Here is a 19,519-nt window from a genome sequence, read left to right as displayed (position 1 = left end):
TTCTCTCTATACATACTTTGTTGGGACTTTTTATCATGAATGGATGTTGAGTTTTTCAAATGCTTTTTCTGCTTCTATTGAATTGATTATGTAGTTTTTATCTTTCATTTTTGTTAACGTGGTATATCACATTGATTTGCATGCCAAAATCAGTGGCATTTCCATGCACTAACAAAGAACTATTTGAAAAGGATGTTAAGGAAATCCCATTTACAATAGCAACAAAAAAGAACAGAATACTTATGAAAAACCTGAAACAAAGAGGTGATAGATTTGCACACTAAAAATTATAAAACTTTGAAGAAGGAAACTGAGGAAAACAAATCAATGGAAAAAAATCCCAAGTTCATGGAATGGAAGAATTAATATTGTTCAAATGCCCATTCTACTGATACAATGTGATCTACAGATTCAGTGCAATCTGGGTCAAAACCCCAAAGGCATTTATACAGAAATAGGAAAAAAAAATTCTAAAATTTGAATGAAACCACAAAAGACCCTGAAGAGCCAAACCAATCTTGAGAAAGAACAAAGCTGAAAGCCTCACACTTCCTGATTTCAAATTATGCTACAAAGCTATAGTAATTAAAACAGAAATATAGACAAATAGAACAGAACAGAGAGTACAGAAATAAAAATATTCACCGACAGCCAATTGATCTTTAACAAGAGTGCCAAACACACCCAATGGGGAAAGAATAGTCTTTTCAATTAATGATGTTGGGAAAATCGTATATCCACAAGCAAAATAATGAAATTGGACCCATATCTTAGAGCATACATAAAATTCTTAAAGACTTACATGTAAGACCTGAAAACATAGAGAAAAATTAGACATAAGGAAAAAGGCTTCTTGACATTGGTGTTCTCAAATTTTGTTGACACCAAATGCACAGGAAATAAAAACAAAATATTTTAAATAAGTGGGACTACAGCAAACTAAAGAGCTTCAACACAGAAAACAATCAACAGAAGTTAAAAGGTATGTATGTAATGGGAGACAATATTTGCAAATCATACATCTGATAAGGAATTAATATCCAAAATATATAAGAAACTCATACAGATCAGTAGCTGCCCCCCCGCCACCCCACCCAAAAAAAAATTAAAAATGGGCAAAGGAGCTGAATAGGTATTTCTCCAAAGGAAACAGAGATATGGCCAAAAGGTATATGAATAGATGCTCCACATTGATAATCATCTGAAAAATGCAAATCAAAATGACATTATTTCATGCCTCTTAGTATTTTCAAAATGTCAAAAGATAACAAATGTTGTTGAGGATGTAGAGAAAAGGGAATCCTTGTAAAAGTTTGATAGGAATATAAATTTGTACAGCTATCATGGAAAACACTATGGAGATTCCTCAAAAAATGAAAAATGGAACTATCATAGGATCCAGCAAGCCCTCTTCTCAGTATATTTCGAAAGAAGCAAACAGTAGAATGGTGGTTGCCAGGGGTTGCAAGGATATCATTCCCAGGTTTTACTGTACAACTTATTTTTATTGCTCCAATTTTTATCACCTTTTGAACTTTTCAGAAGTGAAAAGATGGCTGTTTTGTGTTTTTGCTCTTCTGAGAAACATTATTGACTGAGATGTTAGTCTTATGCTTCGTTACTTTTGAGTAGTCAGTCCTCCAATTTTCAGCTAAATTGATTTTAGTCTATCTCCTGGTATAACACGATACTGTCTCAATCACGCAGTTTTCTCAATTAAACATGCTGTGCCTCTCTGTCCTACTGTTTTGCACCTCACTTGTACACACTTAAAAGATAATTATTAATCAAAACACAATTATTTTCTTGCTTTTCATAACAAACAATAAATGAGGCTAATTGGCTGTGATTTTTCTCCAACTAGAGTGGGAGAAAATGGGTATGTACCAAAACTAAAATATAGTCCATACTTAGTGACCACAGCTGTTTCCTTTATAAAACAAAAGATATTAGTAATTTAGAGACTATAAATTTTCTTAATGTATCCTATTTCTGTAAGTTTATGATGAATGGCAATTATGATGTTTGAGAATAAACCCATGAAAATAGATTAGTAAGCACATTTTATTCTATATACTTATAACACATTATATCCATATACTATACAATTCATTGATGCAGTATAGTTTTATTCTATACCTATTACATTAGGACATTAGGACATTAATGTAGGATGATTCTATATATAAATTTTTAAATTATTCCACCAATGGAAATGGATTATTCTTCTAAATATTCTATGGATTATTCTTCTAAATATTCTATAAAATTTATTCTAGTATATATTTTTATTCATCATTAATCCATTGTTATTAACCTACTTGTTATACTAAAAAAAAAAGGTTAGTTCACTTCATAATCTCAAAATCCACAATTTGGCCACTTCCAATCTATCAGTCCCAAACTTAATTTCCAATAAATAGGAGCAACCTCCACCCTGTTTCATGCCAGAATCCCTTTTAGTCCCAGCTCTCAAAGCAAATCTATATCCAAATTTATTTGATCTTACCACGTGAACATTCCTTGAACCTATTCAATCTTCTCTAGGTCTACAATTAAGTCCAAGTTTCCATCTGTCTGCATAATCCCAATTGACTTTTTATCTGTTCTTGCCTTTTCCCAAACTGTTTGTTACAGTGTGATGAAAGCTGTCTTTTAAAAATGCAGATTTAATCATGCCATTTCCAACACTCAGCCTATAAGGATTCATATCTCTGCTGGCTTCCATGACCCTACATGGTTGGGTTTCCTACTTTCTGGGTTCTGTTAGCACTTTCAGTTCCTTCAATTTCCCAAGTTCCTCACTATTATAATGCATTTGCCCTCTGTTTAGAACACTGGTCATGCTTTACTCAGTCTTCCTCTCCCTTCTCAAACACACTACAAAATCATCTTCTCCCACTCTCCTTTTGTTATTTCACCAGCAGGCGTGACATAACTGCCTTCCGTAATCACTTATCACACAGGGTAAAAATATATGAAATCTTCGATTAATGTCATCTGTCATCATCCCTCCTGAACCTTAAGCTTCAGTAGGACATGGTCCATGTGTATATTGCAATCAATGGGAAGTTTTGTGACATATTAAAATATTGGCAAAAACCTTGGTCATATAGAAATATAATCAAACACCAATAAAAAGTGAATTGATCTTATTTTTGTTTAATTTGTGATCATCAGGTTATTATATGATTTCAAATGCATCTTATTATGCTGTTTCCAACACTACTTCCTTGAATTAAAAATTTCTTCAGGTTTGTTGCAAAGAAGCCCCATAAATTTCTTGAAAGAGAGTGTTTATTCCCTTAGGAGTATGAAATATGTATAATTCTGTCACTTAAAATTATTTATACATGTTTATTCAGCTACATTTCCAAAAACAGTGGCATTATTTTCATTACAGAATGAATAACTATTGTTACTTTAATAAAATTGTCTTAGAAATGAGAACATTAGATTTACTGACGTTTCAAGTGAAGTTTATCCTGCTTTCTCCTTTGTATTGGAAGAAAATATTCAAGCAAAACATATAACTGTTAGGTTTTTATGTAGATTTCTTTATTTCTCATAATATCAGTATAAAATTAATTGTGAATTTATTAGCTTGACTTTTCTTTATGAACAGATTGATTGCATATGTTATAAAAATAATCATTTCAATGTTAATAATTACTGAGATCAATTTACACACTTGGAAAACACATGTGTCAAAAGAAGATAAAAGAACCCTCATGAGCTCATGAGCCCATAATCTGGAAATATTACTTTTTTTTTTTTTTAATTAATCCTTATACCCAGTGTGGGGCTTGAACTCACAACCCTGAGATCAAGAGTTGCATGCTGTACTGACTGAGCCAGCCAGGTGCCCCTGGAAATACTTACTCTTAAAATTTAGTTTGATTACTTTCCAGATTTTTATTTATTTATTTTTAAATTTAATTTTATTTTCTCAGTGCTCCAAGATTCATTATTTATGCACCACACCCAGTGCTCCATGCAATACGTGTGCCCTCCTTAATACCCACCACCAGGCTCACCCATCCCCCACTCCCCTCCCCTTCAAAACCCTCAGTTTGTTTCTCAGAGTCTACAGTGTCTCATGGTTCATCTCTCCCTCGGATTTCCCCCAATTCACTTTTCCTTTCCTTCTCCTAATGTCCTCCATGCTATTCCTTATGCTCCACAAGTAAGTGAAACCATATGATAATTGACTCTCTGTGCTTGACTTATTTCACTCAGTATAATCTCCTCCAGTCCTGTCCATGTTGATACAAAAGTTGGGTATTCATCCTTTCTGATGGAGGCATAATATATGGACCATATCTTCTTTATCTATTTGTCTGTTAAAGGGCATCTTGGCTCTTTCCACAGTTTGGCAATTGTGGCCATTGCTGCTATGAACATTGGGGCATAGATGGCCCTTCTTTTCACTACATCTGTATCTTTGGGGGCAAATACCCAGTAGTGCAATTGCAGGGTCATAGGTAGCTCTATTTTTAATTTTTTGAGGAACCTCCACAGTGTTTTCCAAAGTAGCTGCACCAACTTGCATTCTCACCAACAGTGTAAGAGGGTTCCCCTTTCTCTGCATCCTCTCCAACACTTGTTGTTTCCTGTCCTGTTAATTTTGGCTATTCTAACTGGTGTAAGGTAGTATCTCAATGTGGTTTTGACTTGAATTTCCCTGATGGCTAATGATGATGAACATTTTTTCATGTGTCTGTTGGCCATTTATAGGTCTTCTTTGGAGAAGTGTCTGTTCATGTCTTCTGCCCATTTTTTGACATGATTATCTGTTTTTTGAGTGTTGAGTTTGGGGAGTTCTTTGTAGATCTTGGATATCAGCCCTTTGTGTGTAGTGTTGTTTGTGAATATCTTCTCCCATTCCATGGGTTGCCTCTTTGTTTTGTTGACTGTTTCCTTTGCTATATGAAAGCTTTTGATCCTGATGAAGTTCCAAAAGTTCATTTTCGCTTTTGTTTCCTTTGCCTTTGGAGATATATCTTGAAAGAAGTTGATGTGGCCAATGTCAAAGAGGTTACTGCCTATGTTCTCCTCTAGGATTTTGATAGATTCCTGCCTCATGTTGAGGTCTTTTATTCATTTCAAGTTTATCTTTGTGTATGTAAGAGAATGGTCAAGTTTCATTCTTCAATACATAGCTGTCCAATTTTCCCAGCACCATTTATTGAAGAGACTGTTTTTTTTTCCACTGGATATTTTTTCCTGCTTGGTCGAAGATTACTTGACCATAGAATTCAGGGTCTATATCTGGGCTCTCTACTCTGTTCCACTGGTCTATGTGTCTGTTTTTGTACCAGTACCATGCTGTCTTGGTGACCACAGATTTGTAGTAAAGCTTGAAATCAAGTAACGTGATACCCCTGGCTTGGTTTTTCTTTTTCAATTTTTCCTTAGTGATTCGGGGTCTTTTCTGGTTCCATATAAATTTTAGGATTGCTTATTCCAGCAGTGGAATTTTGATCGGGATGGCATTTAAAGTATAGATTGCTCTGGGCAGTATAGACATTTTAACAATGTTTATTCTTCCAATCCATTAGCATGGAATGCTCTTCTATTTTTTTGTGTCTTCTCCAATTTCTTTCATGAGTGTTCTGTAGTTCCTCGAGTACAGATCCTTTACCTCTTTGGCTAGGTTTATTCCAAGGTATCTTATGGTTCTTGGTACTATAGTAAATGGAATCAATTCTCTAATTTCCCTTTCTATTTTTTCATTGTTAGTATGTAAGAAAGCAACTGATTTCTGTGCATTGATTTTTTTATCCTGCCACATTACTGAATTGCTGTATAAGTTCTAGTAGTTTGGGGGTGGAGTATTTGGGTTTTCCATATAAAGTATCATGTCATCCATCTGCAAAGAGAGAGAGTTTGACTTCTTCTTTGCCGATTTGAATATGTTTTTAAAAAAACTTTTTAAAACTTTTATTATTTTGCGATCTAATCACAATAGTGCACATGTAAGACACTTTTAATACTTAAAATTACAAAGTGAATTATAAAATATTTTCACATGCCATTTTATAGATTCAAATTCTGTGTGCTATAATATTGCACAGCCCTTATATGTTACTTAGGAAGAGATATGATGAATATGCTGCATTTGTAATGTATTTCACTGGCAAATGAATCTTTAAAAAATTTCTAAAGTTTTATTATTTTAGATGTTGACATGGTGAATATATCTGTGTGTGCATTTTGACCATGTATCTATTTTCAGATATTTCAAAATTTATCCATTCATTTTAGTTATAATAGTTAATTTAATTAATATGTTGAATCTCACAGAAAATTATGAATTTATTATAATCATAATTTAGTATTATCAAGGTAAGCTTTTTAAAAACTTAAATTCAATTAATTAACACAGAATGTATTATTTGTTTCAGGGGCACAGGTCTATGATTCATCAGTCTTATATAATACCCAGTGCTCATTACAACACATACCCTCTCCAATGCCGTTACCCAGTTACCCCATCCCTCCACTGTCCTCCCCTCCAGCAACCCTCAGTCTGTTTCCTATGATTAAGAGTCTCTTATGATTTGTCTCCCTCTCTGGTTTTTTCTTCTTTCATTTTTCTCTTCTCTTCCCCTATGACCCTTTGTCTTGTTTCTTAAAGGTAAGCTTTTAAGGTGATGACTGGTTGAATAAAAGCTATATTTCTTTTTTTTATATTTATGGATTTCTATTTTAACTCCCGTATAGTTAACATACAGTGTTATATTTGTTTCAGATGTAAAACCTAGTGATTCAACAATTCTAAACATTACTCAGTGCTCATCATAAGTGTACTCCTTAATCCTCATCATCTATTTTACCCCTGCCCCCCATCTCCCACTCCCACTCTGATAATGACTGGTTTGTTCTCTATAGTTAAGTGTTTATTTCTTGGTTTCTCTCTCTCTCTTCTTCTTCTTTTTTCCTTTGTTCCATTATTTTGTTTCTTAAATACCACATAGGAGTGAAATCACATGGTATTTGCTTTTCTCTGACTTATTTCGCTTAGCATTATAGCTCCACCCATGTCATTGCAAATGGTAAGATTTCATTCCTTTTATGGCTGAATAATATTCCATTGTGTATATATTCCACATCTTCCTTATCCATTTACCTCTTGATGGATGCCTGGGTTGCTTCCATAATTTGGTTCCTATAATCAATACTATAATAAACACAAGGATACATGTATTACTCTGAATTAGTGTTTTTGCATTTTGAGGGTAAATACCCAGTAGTGTGATTACTGGATCATAGGATAGTTCTATTTTTAACTTTCTGGGGAACCTCCATATTACTTTTTACAGTGGCTGCACCAGTTTGCACTCCAACAGTACATGAGGGTTCCTTTTTCTCCACATCCTCACCAACACTTGTTGTTTCTTATGTTTTTGATTTTAGTCATTCTGACTGTGTGAGGTGATTTCTCATTGTAGTTTTGCTTTGCATTTCCCTGATGAAGAGTGATGCTGAGCATCTTTCCATGCATCTGTTGGCAATCCATATGTTTTCTACAAGCTATATTTTAATTTACCCTATTTATTTATCATGTTTAAAATCCAATATCATTTTTTACTTTCTTAAGACATATTATTTATGGACTTTTTTTCCTTATGATATCTTATATAAGGTCAATGATCTTAACAGATGCAAAATAAAGTTCTTGGAGATGAATTATTTGTAACATCAAAAGAAATCATTATATCACTTTTGATAATACACAATTTGGTAAAAATGAATCAATGGCCATAATGGACAAGCAAAATTTAGATTATTCAGTTCTAGTTCTAATTTCCTGTGTATTAACTGTAGTCTATGATTTGGGAACTTACAAGAGTATGTGATTTTTATTTTATCTGTCTTCTGAATGCACTTGGATTGTACACTATTTGAACATTACTCCTATATCAATGTGATACTGAGAATTATTTCAAATAAGTCTTTGCTAACATAATTAATGATAGTTAATTTTATGTGCCAGTTGAAGGGATGCCCAGATATTTGGTCAAAGATTATTCTTAATGTGTCATCTCTGAGAGTGTTTTTAGAAGAGATTAACATTTAGATTGGTAGACTGAGTAAAGTAAATCACCCTCCTTTATAATGGCGGGCTTCACCAAATCAGTTCAAGGCTTGAATAGTACAAAAAGGCTGACCCTTCCTTGAATAAGAGATAATTCTTCTTGCTGGACTGTCTTTGAACTGAAACGTTGCCCTTTTCATTACTCTGCTTTTGGACTCAAATTGGAACACTAGTTCTTCTTGAGTCTGGAGCCTGACAACATTCAGATTAGAACTAAATCCTCAGCATTCCTCTGTCTCCAGCTTACTGGCTCACCCTGCCCTGATCTTGGGACATGCCTACCTCCAAAATCATGTGAAACAATTCATTTTCTCTGGAGAACCTTGACATATAAATATGAGAACCACCCTAAAGAATCAGCACAAGTCTTTTAGAAATGTTTATTTAGATATATAGGTTTGGGTTTTGTTTAACTTACAAAGCAAAATACAAATCATTGAAATTTAATGACTTAAACTATATCCATACCTTAAAAAAAAAAAAAAAAGGTCTAATAAGGAGAGTGTAACAGTGTGGGGCTTACTCATCTTAGAGTGAATAAAACTTAGAAATATTCACTTCTAAGAAAAATTAAATCCACACGATCAGAAATCCATATGTGTGCATGTAGACTATTCTTATTATTTTTCACAATCATGTATTTATTCATGTCAAAAACTTTGTGTTGAATTGTGTATTAGTTTCTGTTGAGTAGTGAATGATTACACACATACACACACAAAGTCAGAGATATATATTAAGTGTTTATTTCTTGTTCATGGGTCTCTCTGTCTGGGCAGTTCTACCACCTGTCTGCTCCATGTGTGGCTACCAGAAACATGTTCTTTTAGAGGGCCTAATACGAAGTCCCAAGGATAATATATATGGTTTCTCCCTTTAGCTTAGTCTGAGGCCTAAAATTAAAATCACATGCTGCCTTGGCATCTGCTAATATGGGGAGGGCCTCAAATGTCAAAACCGTGTTTCCCACTCCATCTGCAACCACAGATAAGGTCACTTAGCCAAACAAACTTCCTTTTCTCAGAGACCAGCTATAGCATCTGCTCATCCCTTTGTAGCAGGTATCGATCGGTTCCCTATCAGTTCACCCAATTATACAAATAAGCCAGTCACATTCTCCCAAGGACCCGGGCACACTTCTCTCTCTTGATACTACAAAGCCTACTTCCCACAACCCTGGCTGTTCACTCCATTCCCCTGTGCAACCACCATGTGGTCCTATATGGCATGAAGTATGTTCTTCCCCCAGACTGAATATATGTGACTAATAAACTGCCATCAATTCCATCTGTTCAGGCTTGAGTGTCATGTATTTGGTCATCTCTATAACCCTATGGCAGGAATCCATCCCTTAGCAGTGGAGTGAATATGAGGAGATTAAAATATATCACATATAGGTTTATAAAAGCACGAAGTTAAATGTTACATATTATGTATTTAGGTATTTTCCAGATTTTTCCCTGACAGTGAGTTCAATACAAGCAGACATAAAAAAGATTAACACATGAATCAAGTAACACAGAGAAATACATCTACAGATTTACAGTGTCAGTTACTGCCTTTAAAAAATAATGTAATACCTCGATATTGCTTCTTACCATACTTCCCCCTTAAATTATACCATCTTCCCTAGTTCTCTTCTCACAGTAACGAGTGTATACTTTTTCCTATGATAAAGCTGTAAGAACTAATGATATACTATTTGTTGGATAATTTAATTTAAATTAAAAAAAAAAAGAGTGGGCACCTGAGTGGTTTAGTGGGTTATGTGTCTGCCCAGGGCTCAGAGCATGGTCCCAGGGTCCTGGGATTAAGCTCTGTATCGGGCTCCCTCCTCAGTGTGCAGTCTGCTTCTCCCTCTCCCTCTGCTTGCCTCTCTGCTGGCTTGTGCTTTCTCGCTCTCACTCTGTCAAAAAAATAAATAAAATGTTAAATAAAAAAATAGAAAAAGGTTAAATAAAAAACAAATAATAAATAAATGTTAAATAAAAAAAGAAAAAGAAACAAAAATAATAAATTAAATTAAAGTTATGGTATTCTAAATGTATGCTGAAAATAGGCTTCAAGCATCTAAGAATTAGGCCTTTACTAACAACCATAGTCTTGGAAAGAATGAAAATCAGTTGCTATCTGGAAAACAGTCTTGTTTTACTGTGTTACTTGAGTTGTAAACTGGACAGTTTGACCAGACAGTTTATGACCAAACCATTTGAGGCTCTGTTTTATGTATTTTTCTTTAGCTTGTAACTTAAATAGTACTTACTGTGTTATAAGGCATCTAGACATGTTATAAATAGTAGCATACATAAATGAGTTATCATTTCTCTATAATATATCAAGTGTTATTTTGTCTATTATCAACATTTATAAACAAGTGAGGAGACAATTGGTCTTTTGTTTGTTATGCTTGTACAGATTTTACTGTTGAAAAGCTGATATTGTATAAACCTATTTACTATATAGATTAATCTTATACATGTCAAAATTATTTTACAAAAATGTGTATGTATTGAGCTCTTTTGACATCCAGACTTCTGTATCAGTATCATTATCTAACTGTCTACTAGTGATACCACTTTGGTCCATAGCACCATAATCTCTATCCTGTATTATTTCAGTAACTTCCTAAGTGATCTTATAGCTCTTCAATGTTCCCCAGAGACTATTCTTCATCTTCTGCTATGTTCATTTTCTTTTGAAATGCAAATCATATTATGGCACTCCTCTGCCCCAAATTCTCCACGAGCTTCCAATATCACAGAGAAAGCCAACATGCTTATGTATGTGGTTTCCAAAGCTGAGTACATTGGAGTCATCTAGGTTACTTTTTAAATTGTCTTTTGCTGGACCTTAGCCCAGATCAACTGAATCAGAATTTCTAAAGTTGGTGACAGGCAAGAGTATTTCTTAAAAGTCCCCCAGTGATCTAAATGGACATCCAGGTTAAGAACCACTGACAATTGCGATCTAGCTCCTCCTTTTTTCTGACTTTACCTACCACATTCTTTCTTACCTATTCCACCGAAGACATTATGGCTTTTTGACTAGTTCTCAAACTACTACTGCTGTAAGACCCACACACAAAACACTTTCCTGCCCTGAGATTTATACTTTAAATGGTTCTAGTCTGATCTCCCTCTGGTTGCACTGTTCTCCCTAAATGGCAATCGGCTGCGACAGAGAATGTGCCAACACACATATCCATTTTAGATCATACTGTGGACTCCTGGTATCCTACAATCACCCACCAAAAAGCATCTAATCCCAGTCCCACGTCCTTCACAGCCCTCTTCTCTGGATCATCTTCACCAGGGTAGTCCACGCCACAGGTGTAATCACTCAAAACAACTCTCTGGATGACTATTTTGTCCAGATCCACTGACAGTTGATGGCCTGTGGCAATGAGGCTGTGCATTTCCATTGCTATTCTATCTGGAAAGCAACAAAGATGCAGGAGGAAAAGTGATTGGGCCATATATTCATCACCACCACGGCCATGTCAGTAGTCATAAATCTCTGAGATTTATGTTTATCCACCAAAGTGTGCTGAGAGAGCAAAGGTGAGGCTTGGACTCACCCAAACCCACAGTGGAAGATCAGCCCCTCTAGCTTGCTTGCTTGCTTGCTTTCTTTCTTTCTTTCTTTTTTTTTAAAGATTTTATTTATTTGACAGACAGAGATCACAAGTAGGCAGAGAGGCAGGCAGAGAGTGAGAGAGGAGGAAGCAGGCTCCCTGCTGGGCAGAGAGCCCGATGTGGGGCTTGATCCCAGGACCCTGGGATCATGACCTGAGCTGAAGGCAGAGGCTATCACCCACTGAGCCACCCAGGAGCCCCAGTCCCTCTAGCTTTCACAGGCTCTGTGTTGCCAGCGTTCCACCATATTCAGTATTGACACCTTAAGTTGATCAGGGAGTAATGAAAATGCAATCAGTGTTGTGCTCCTTGCTTGAAGCACTCAACCCCTGAGACAGGGACTTTGGATATGAAGTATGATGTATCAGCCATCCTCAGTTCCTTCAAGTGTTAGCAAAGTTCTGAAACTGAATGATCAGAGCATAATCCTGAGCACGATTTTTCTTAGGGTCCCATGAAGACATGCAGAAGCACTGGAGGTTTCTGTACTTTTGAAATTGAATTCTCGCAGCCATGTCACGGGGTGGGGGGGGTCTCTACTTCATCTGGAAATAGCTCTTCCAGTCTTTCTTATTTGGATTTCTCCAACATCGTTTTCTTCAGCATTTTCATCCATTTTCTCACCATACAAATAATCACACGTGGACTCTGCTATAGTCAGTTTTACATTCCTCACCCATTCCTCTTTACTACCCTCATCCCAAGATTCCTCTTCAATAGAATCCTCACGTTCCTACCATCATATTCACCTTCCCCACCAGTTTCACCATTCTCATCCCAAATCAATTCAATTTGGTAATTCGCTACACTTTTGGGAACCTTCTTTACCACCTTGGAACTTCCGTTCAAGAAGTGATTTTACCTTGTTCAGCTCCTCTTCAAGTGGGCCAGGTTTGGTCTTCTTCCTTCAGATCTGGGATAACTTTTATTTACAAAGACGCTTGCTTGTCTATCAGGGTCTGCCTTTGCTAGGACCTTAAGGTCTTCCTCCATACCAGCTACAGCATCCACTGCACAAATAGTGATTGCCAAGATGGTCCTTTTGGGATTTGACCACTCTAGGATTTAAAAGGAAAGGGTCTTTAGGAGCATTTATCTGTTTCATCTGGAAATCACCTTGTCCAATGATATACAGCAAACTATTCACATTCAGAACCGGCTCATGAACAGAGCCTGAAATTTTCAAGGTGCCCACCAAGTTCTTCTCCTCACTAGGCACAAAGTCAGCAACATGGGTAGTCAGGTAGGCCTGTCAAACTGGAAAGGCAAGATGTCATTGCTTTTGGTTAGCCAGCTGCCTGAGTAGCATCTTTCCCTCACGTTGAGTGTCTACAGGAGAAGTTTGTCATCAGGAAAGCACTTCTCTACTGCTTTACTTAGCTTCTTTCTAGCATCTCTGTTTCTTCAGTGGGAGGCCAGAAACTCCTTAGACAACTAGTGTATAGGTGGGAAGAGCAAAGAGGCAGGAGAGGCAGTGATCCCCAGCCTTCTAGAGGATCAAGGAGAAAAAGGATGGTATCTGCCACTTTTGCCATGTCTAACATAGTGTGCAGATCCCCTGGCCTTGTAGTGGTGAAAAACCACCAATGTTTTAAGTGTGTGTGGGGAGTGCCCAACAACATAAAGCTAGTGGAGCTTCCCCATTCTTTCAAATGTACTGCTCCAGTGTCCTTATCCTGAAGCAGCAAAAGTCCTCTGGCAGGGAAATCCTGTTGTGTAGGGGCACCACCAGTACCCAATAAGGAGGGCCATCCTTGCTGCCCAGATGTCTCTTCCCTGCCAGAACCACCTCCTTCTTCTGGTTTCAGAGCTTGCTGGCATGATGCCTCTGGTTTACTCTGTTGAGCTCTTTTCTCATCTTCTTGCTTAGGATTTTCAGTGTTAGACAGCCTTTGCCATCCTCCTGCACAGATCCCAGATTCCAATGCTGCTTGGATTTGAGTTTTATTCTGCTGCTTAAATGGGTCAGAACAGTGGGCTACAATGCCGCCACTTGGGTGTACCCAGTCAGCCTGTGTCAGGCTGTTTTAATCAGAGATTCCAAGCCAGTAAAGATCCTTATGGGTTTATGGGTACCAATGAAGTCTATGTAAGTCTGTATCCCATGCATCTGGTGCTGTCTCTGAAGTCTCACAGTGTGCACAGTTTGGAAAGAAAATGGGCATGACATGAAGTGAGGAAAGAGTAATGGCAAACTGGAATATGCAAAAGTGAACTGGAACCTTGAGGTAAAACTCCCAAGGTTGATGATTTAGACAACCAGCAAAAAATGCTGATGCACTTGACCATGAAACTTTACAAAGACCACTCCCAGGATTTGGAGAAGCTGAAAGAAGACCTGGCAGGAAGTAAGGTATCTCTGCAGCTTATTCTACCCCAGGTCCACAAGGCATGTCAACACAATTTTGACATAACGTGTATGTAACAAGAGCACCTAACCTTACTTGTTAAGCATTAACAGGCTGTTGTTTCACTGTGCCTTCTGAATCTTCTGCAAATTTCTCTAGGTTAGGTCAATGTTAGCCCAGAATTAAGGAGAGACAGAAATTTGGAAGGGAGACAGTTCTAACTAAGCTGAATCAACATAATTTAAAGCCCCCATAATCCATTCCTTGTCATCTTGACCAATATATACACTATTTTAAACTGCACAAAACTTCCAAATAAAGGTAATGGCAAAGTGATGCTTCATCTTTAATGATGCAATTATCCCTCATAACAATAAAAAACATGCTAATCTTTTCCCACAGAGGATACAAATCATTTTAACTATTTTGGTGTAAAATATATTCCTCTCCTTGCTGAACCACATTCCCCTCAATTTCTTATAACTCAAATTTTGAGATATGAGGTCAGCTTCCATTAACACTTCTTGTGTTTAATAGGAAGGGGGTGAGAGAGGGAAAGAAATAAATATTTTATACATAACCAAATATGCTAATATTGATATAAGAAGTACAAATAACTATTGTAGTCCTTGTTTCTGCAACTATTCATGTGGCCATAGCCAGTATTTATAATTATCTTCTTTTCCTGTTCATTCAGTTACCATGTTAGCTGGTTGTGTCTTCCTGTCTGATGAGGATGATCAAAACTTCATTCCTGAAGGTTATAGGGCATTAGCTGTCCTACTGACTTTGGGTTGTTTTAGTTGCAAATTAATTTTAAGTACAGGATATAGGAGTACCAAAAGGCACTCCAGGGTATCACCTACATTCCAAACAAAGTCTTCCTTATACCACTGTAAAGTAGCAACCTAATTTCCTAAGAGTCCAGTAACCCTTAACCTAAACATCTCACCTGGTAGAGTAAAATTCTTTAATTTTTGATTCACTGTCATTAGGAACCTAAAATGGCCAGGTGGCAAATTCAAATTGCAATGTATTGGAACCCTTGTTGAGTCCTGTGTGAAAGCATTCTCCCATGGGAACTAATAACTGCGTTGTAGAACCCAAAGTTCTGCGCACTTAAGGACAGAAAGTAAAAATTTTACTAGTGTATCACAAGGAAAAATAGGAATGACTCTCATTTCCAACCTTGGTAAAAGAGCTGGATGAGTAAGTCCAAATGATGGATCTGTTGCCTATTAAATCCAAAATTCTCAATAAATGTCATGGTTCTCTCTTATTTACTGGAGGAGCCAGATGCAGCAACTTACCTTTATGAGATACCCCAGACTACTAATACTAGAAAGCAAGACCAAACAAGCACCACGTCTTTTATTTGTTTGTTTATTTATTTTTATTTGTGGTTAAGATTCATTATAGTGATGCAGTCAGGATGCAGAGCTAGACCATAAAGGAAAAACACACGTGGAATCTGGATGAATCCCTGTGTGGGCTTTCTTATTCTCTTTTCTGTCTGTGAGGGGTCACACAGAGTGTACTCTTCTCCCATCAACATAACTATAACAACATATGAAATGATGTCTACTATAAACACCCATTAGAGATTCAGGGCCCAAGACTTTTACTGGGAACAACCACATAAGCACACTCTTTGTGCTGCATACCAAAATTCCAGACTCCCCGAAGGAAAGCAGGTATTTACAATTAAGGCACATTGCTTGTACAAATGGTCTAGGCACTAAGAGCCACCCTAATCAATTAATTGTTGCCTGGAAATACTCCAAAAACCAGTTACCAGATGCCAGCCCAGGACTAACCTTCTAAGCAGGCTTTTTCTAAGAATAGCCGTCTCAGGTTGACTACATTAACTCTTCTCTGCACAATACTTATCTGCTGTGTTACAACCAATGTTGATAAATATTCCCAGGCCAGATAATCTTTCAGGACAGGATTCTTCTGCCACTTCTCTGATATTTGTGGGTAAGCACCATGTCTTTTCAGTTCTTGACACCAAACTCTTTCTTAAGGCAGTTAAGCAATAACTCATCTGGATTTGTACATTTTAAGTGCATCCACAATAACTTAAAGAGTAACTCATGCTCATAAAAATATGATAAAACTATGAAATATTCTGAAATTCTGAAAAATGGTCATAAAATATTTCTACGTGAATGGAGCATAATGAGGAAAAGGGGAGAGTGGTGCTGGATGAGGTGAGAAAAATAAACTGGACCCAGAATATGTAGGACTATATAGAGTAAGATACATAATCAACATTTATTACATAAATCTGATATGTTAATTGTTTTAAGCGTGAGTTATGCATAATGTAGTTCACATTTTAGAAACTCTCTCTTCTGTGACTGGAACAGGCCCTCCAAAAATGGTGGAATATAGAGATAGACTAGTCAGGAGGACATCATAATAGCTAAGATAAGACATAATGATACTTTTAACAGGATTTTATTCTTTGAGAAGGAAAGAAATGGCTGCGGGATATGTTGGAAGTAGAACAAAAAAATAGGGTGTGTTATACATATGGAATTTAGAGGTATATGAGTGGAAAACAAATCAAGAATCTCTCCTTGGTTTTGATCCCGAGCAACTCTGTGAAATATTTGGCCATTTTCTGTGATGAAAAACCTGGGTTAGATATAGTTTTGACAAGGAGTTAAAGACGTGGGAAGTCATGAGTTATGTTTGGAAATGTTAAATACAAGATTACTGTACACCATCCAAGTGAAGTTATTGATTAGTTTAAACCATATAAAATTGTCTCTCTCTCTCTCTCTTTTTTTTTTTTTTTTGGTAAGCTAAAAACGATCTAATGTCATCAATTTCATGTGGTTCTACCACCTAATAGTATATACTTGTATATATGAGTCTGGAGCTCAAGGAAAAGCTCAGATTTAGAGAGAAATTTGGGAAGAATTGGCATATTGATGTTATTTGAAGCCATGAAACTATATGAAATCATATAGGGACAAAGTATAAATAAAAAATGGGCCCATAGGTAAGCTAGGAGTGCAAGAATATTCATAGATGAAGAATAGATGGGAAATACAAGAAGCCTCAGGAAAAGCAATTGGAATGAATTTTTTTTTTCCTTGAACAAAATAAAAAAACAGTTTTGGGGGGGTCTGATCTTTTGGCATTGCTGTTTTCCAATTCCTGTCACATTAGTAAGATAAATACAATTTTCTGAGCCACTGTGAGTCTGAAAATTTGGCTCTTGATCCAAAAAGAACCATAGTAAGTCTTTTCAAATTTTTACAGCCATAGTATTTAGCTACCTGCACTATTTCAATGTTTTATATGCTGCTTCAACTTCTACCAACTATTCCATAAAGTATTGACAGTTTAGGGTAGACTAAAAAAAACCCACAATCATAATATCTTCCTATATTATTTTTAAAAATAAATTTGACAGAGAATTTCCAAACCCATATTTACCTCATAAATGGTGCAATGAAACTAAACACTTCAACCTTCTCTTTTCTTCACTTTATTGTTGACTTTTTCATGTTTATATTTGGAAGCTTCATCTAGGGCAAATGTATACTTGTTATCTAAATTTAGAGAGCATCTCTCAAATTCCTTACAGTTTGTTGCAAAAACAGAAATATAACAGGTGAATGGAAATCATTTGGGATGATATAAAATTGACCTAGAATGAATTTGGATAACCAGACTGAAAAGATGAACAATAACAAGGTAACTGGCCAGCAGACAACAGGCTACTGAAATAAACTGATGGGACGCCACTCTGGGCATTTCACACTGGAAACTCAATTCTGCCATCTCTCACAAATGCCACCATTGAAACCTTGACTCTGTCAACTTGAATAACCTCTAACCTCTCTTTAAATTTGTGAGTCTCAATAGTCAATGCCTAAATAAGGAAGACCTGATTCAACAACCCAAGCTCCTATGTCTAAGGCTTATTAGAGTGTGGGCATAGAATGGAGCCTTGCCTCCCACCAGATACACCATGAAACTAGGGATTACTTCTAAATATAAGAGGTATTTAAATTATAGCTAATCAACAAGTGGCAGTTATCTACTATAATGAACTTTTTTCCTCCACCATCTGCATCTATTCCTCTATTTATACTTATAAAACAACTGATTCCATGTGACATAATACATTTCTTACACGACTGAAGCAAATTCCACTTCCAAAGGAAGATGACCTAAAACTTGATTAATTTTTGCATCCAGTTCTATGTACAGACTCTTCAGGAAATCCTTGTTCTGCTATGGAAGGAAGTTTGTTACAATATAGAAATAAATACAAAAACTAACAAGGAACTAAAAATGAATAAAGGTTATAGTCCTTGGTGTTTAAAACTAAACACGAGACTACAGTACATATTTACAAATTGCCTCCTCAATCACCCATTTCAGATTCTTCTGGCGTTGAGGCAGCACCTCAACTTTGTCACGTTTAGTACCCACTGGTATGGTCTATATTTTTATTAAGGAGCATCTGTGATTTTGATCGTCCTGCCTGTATAAATTACAGTAACATTCGGTACTCTAGTTGTACAAGTGAGTACTTTAGAGGATTATCTGAGTTTTATTCATATTCCTTATTCCATTATATAATACTTATTCCTCTGATAATGAACATTAATCATACCAGTCGCCAGTCAACATAAATACCCCGTTTGTCTTTTGACCTTATTGTATGAGAAGCTGCATTGGTTATGAGGAAATCTTAGCTTCTAAACCAAAGCAATAACAATCAATGCAATTCAATGTGTATTTTTGAAGCATTCTTTGGAATGCAAACTTCTAAATCAGTCGAACCCAGAATCATGGGAGTAAGTACACATTTTTTCTGTAAGTATATATTTATGCGTAATTCAACTTCTATTCTTTGTTTCCTATTGTATTCTATTTATGGGAGCAAATTTTAAAATATTTTTTAGTTAAAAGGTTTTTCTAGATGAGCAGGAATATATAACAGTAATACAGTGTTTCTTTCCTTCTTTTAAAATGAAGAATTGACATACAATATTGTATTCTTTCCAGGCATACAACATAGTGACTTGATATTTATATACATTATGAAATAGTTACCACAATAAGTCTAGTTACCATCTGTCACATACAGAGTTACAATATTATTGATTATATTCCTTATGCTGTACATTATATCCCAGTGTGTTATTTTATAACTGAAAGATTGTACCTCTGAATTTCATTCTCTTGTTTCATCTACCCCTATCCCCAGGAACCATCAGTTTGTTCTGTGTATCTGTGAATATGTTTCTGTTTTGTTTTGTTTGTTCATTTCTTTAATATTGTAGATTTCACATATATGTAAAAACATATGGTATTTGTCTTTGTCAGCTATGTTTCACCTAGCATAATAACCTCTAGGTCCATCCATGTAGTCCCAAATGGCAAGATCTCATTATTTTTATGGC

The 19,519-nt window shown here is 36.1% G+C and overlaps 1 pseudogene across 1 annotated transcript in view; it reads right to left on the bottom strand.

Moving 5' to 3' along the window:
* Positions 1-11,312: 11,312 nt before the first annotated feature.
* The window catches only part of LOC308341571 (pre-rRNA-processing protein TSR1 homolog), a 39,101-nt pseudogene continuing 30,894 nt past the window's right edge, over positions 11,313-19,519 (bottom strand). Inside the window, exons 2-3 of the transcript in view lie at positions 11,956-13,691; positions 11,313-11,533 (exon numbers count right to left, since the gene is read on the bottom strand). The product of the transcript in view is annotated as a pre-rRNA-processing protein TSR1 homolog (transcript). The remainder of the gene's footprint in view (positions 11,534-11,955; positions 13,692-19,519) is intronic.

This window comes from Martes martes (assembly GCF_963455335.1).
Source record: "Martes martes genome assembly, chromosome: 4".
NCBI lineage: Eukaryota > Metazoa > Chordata > Mammalia > Carnivora > Mustelidae > Martes > Martes martes.
Note: the sequence above shows the minus strand (reverse complement) of the source record. Positions and strands in the feature narration are given on the sequence as shown.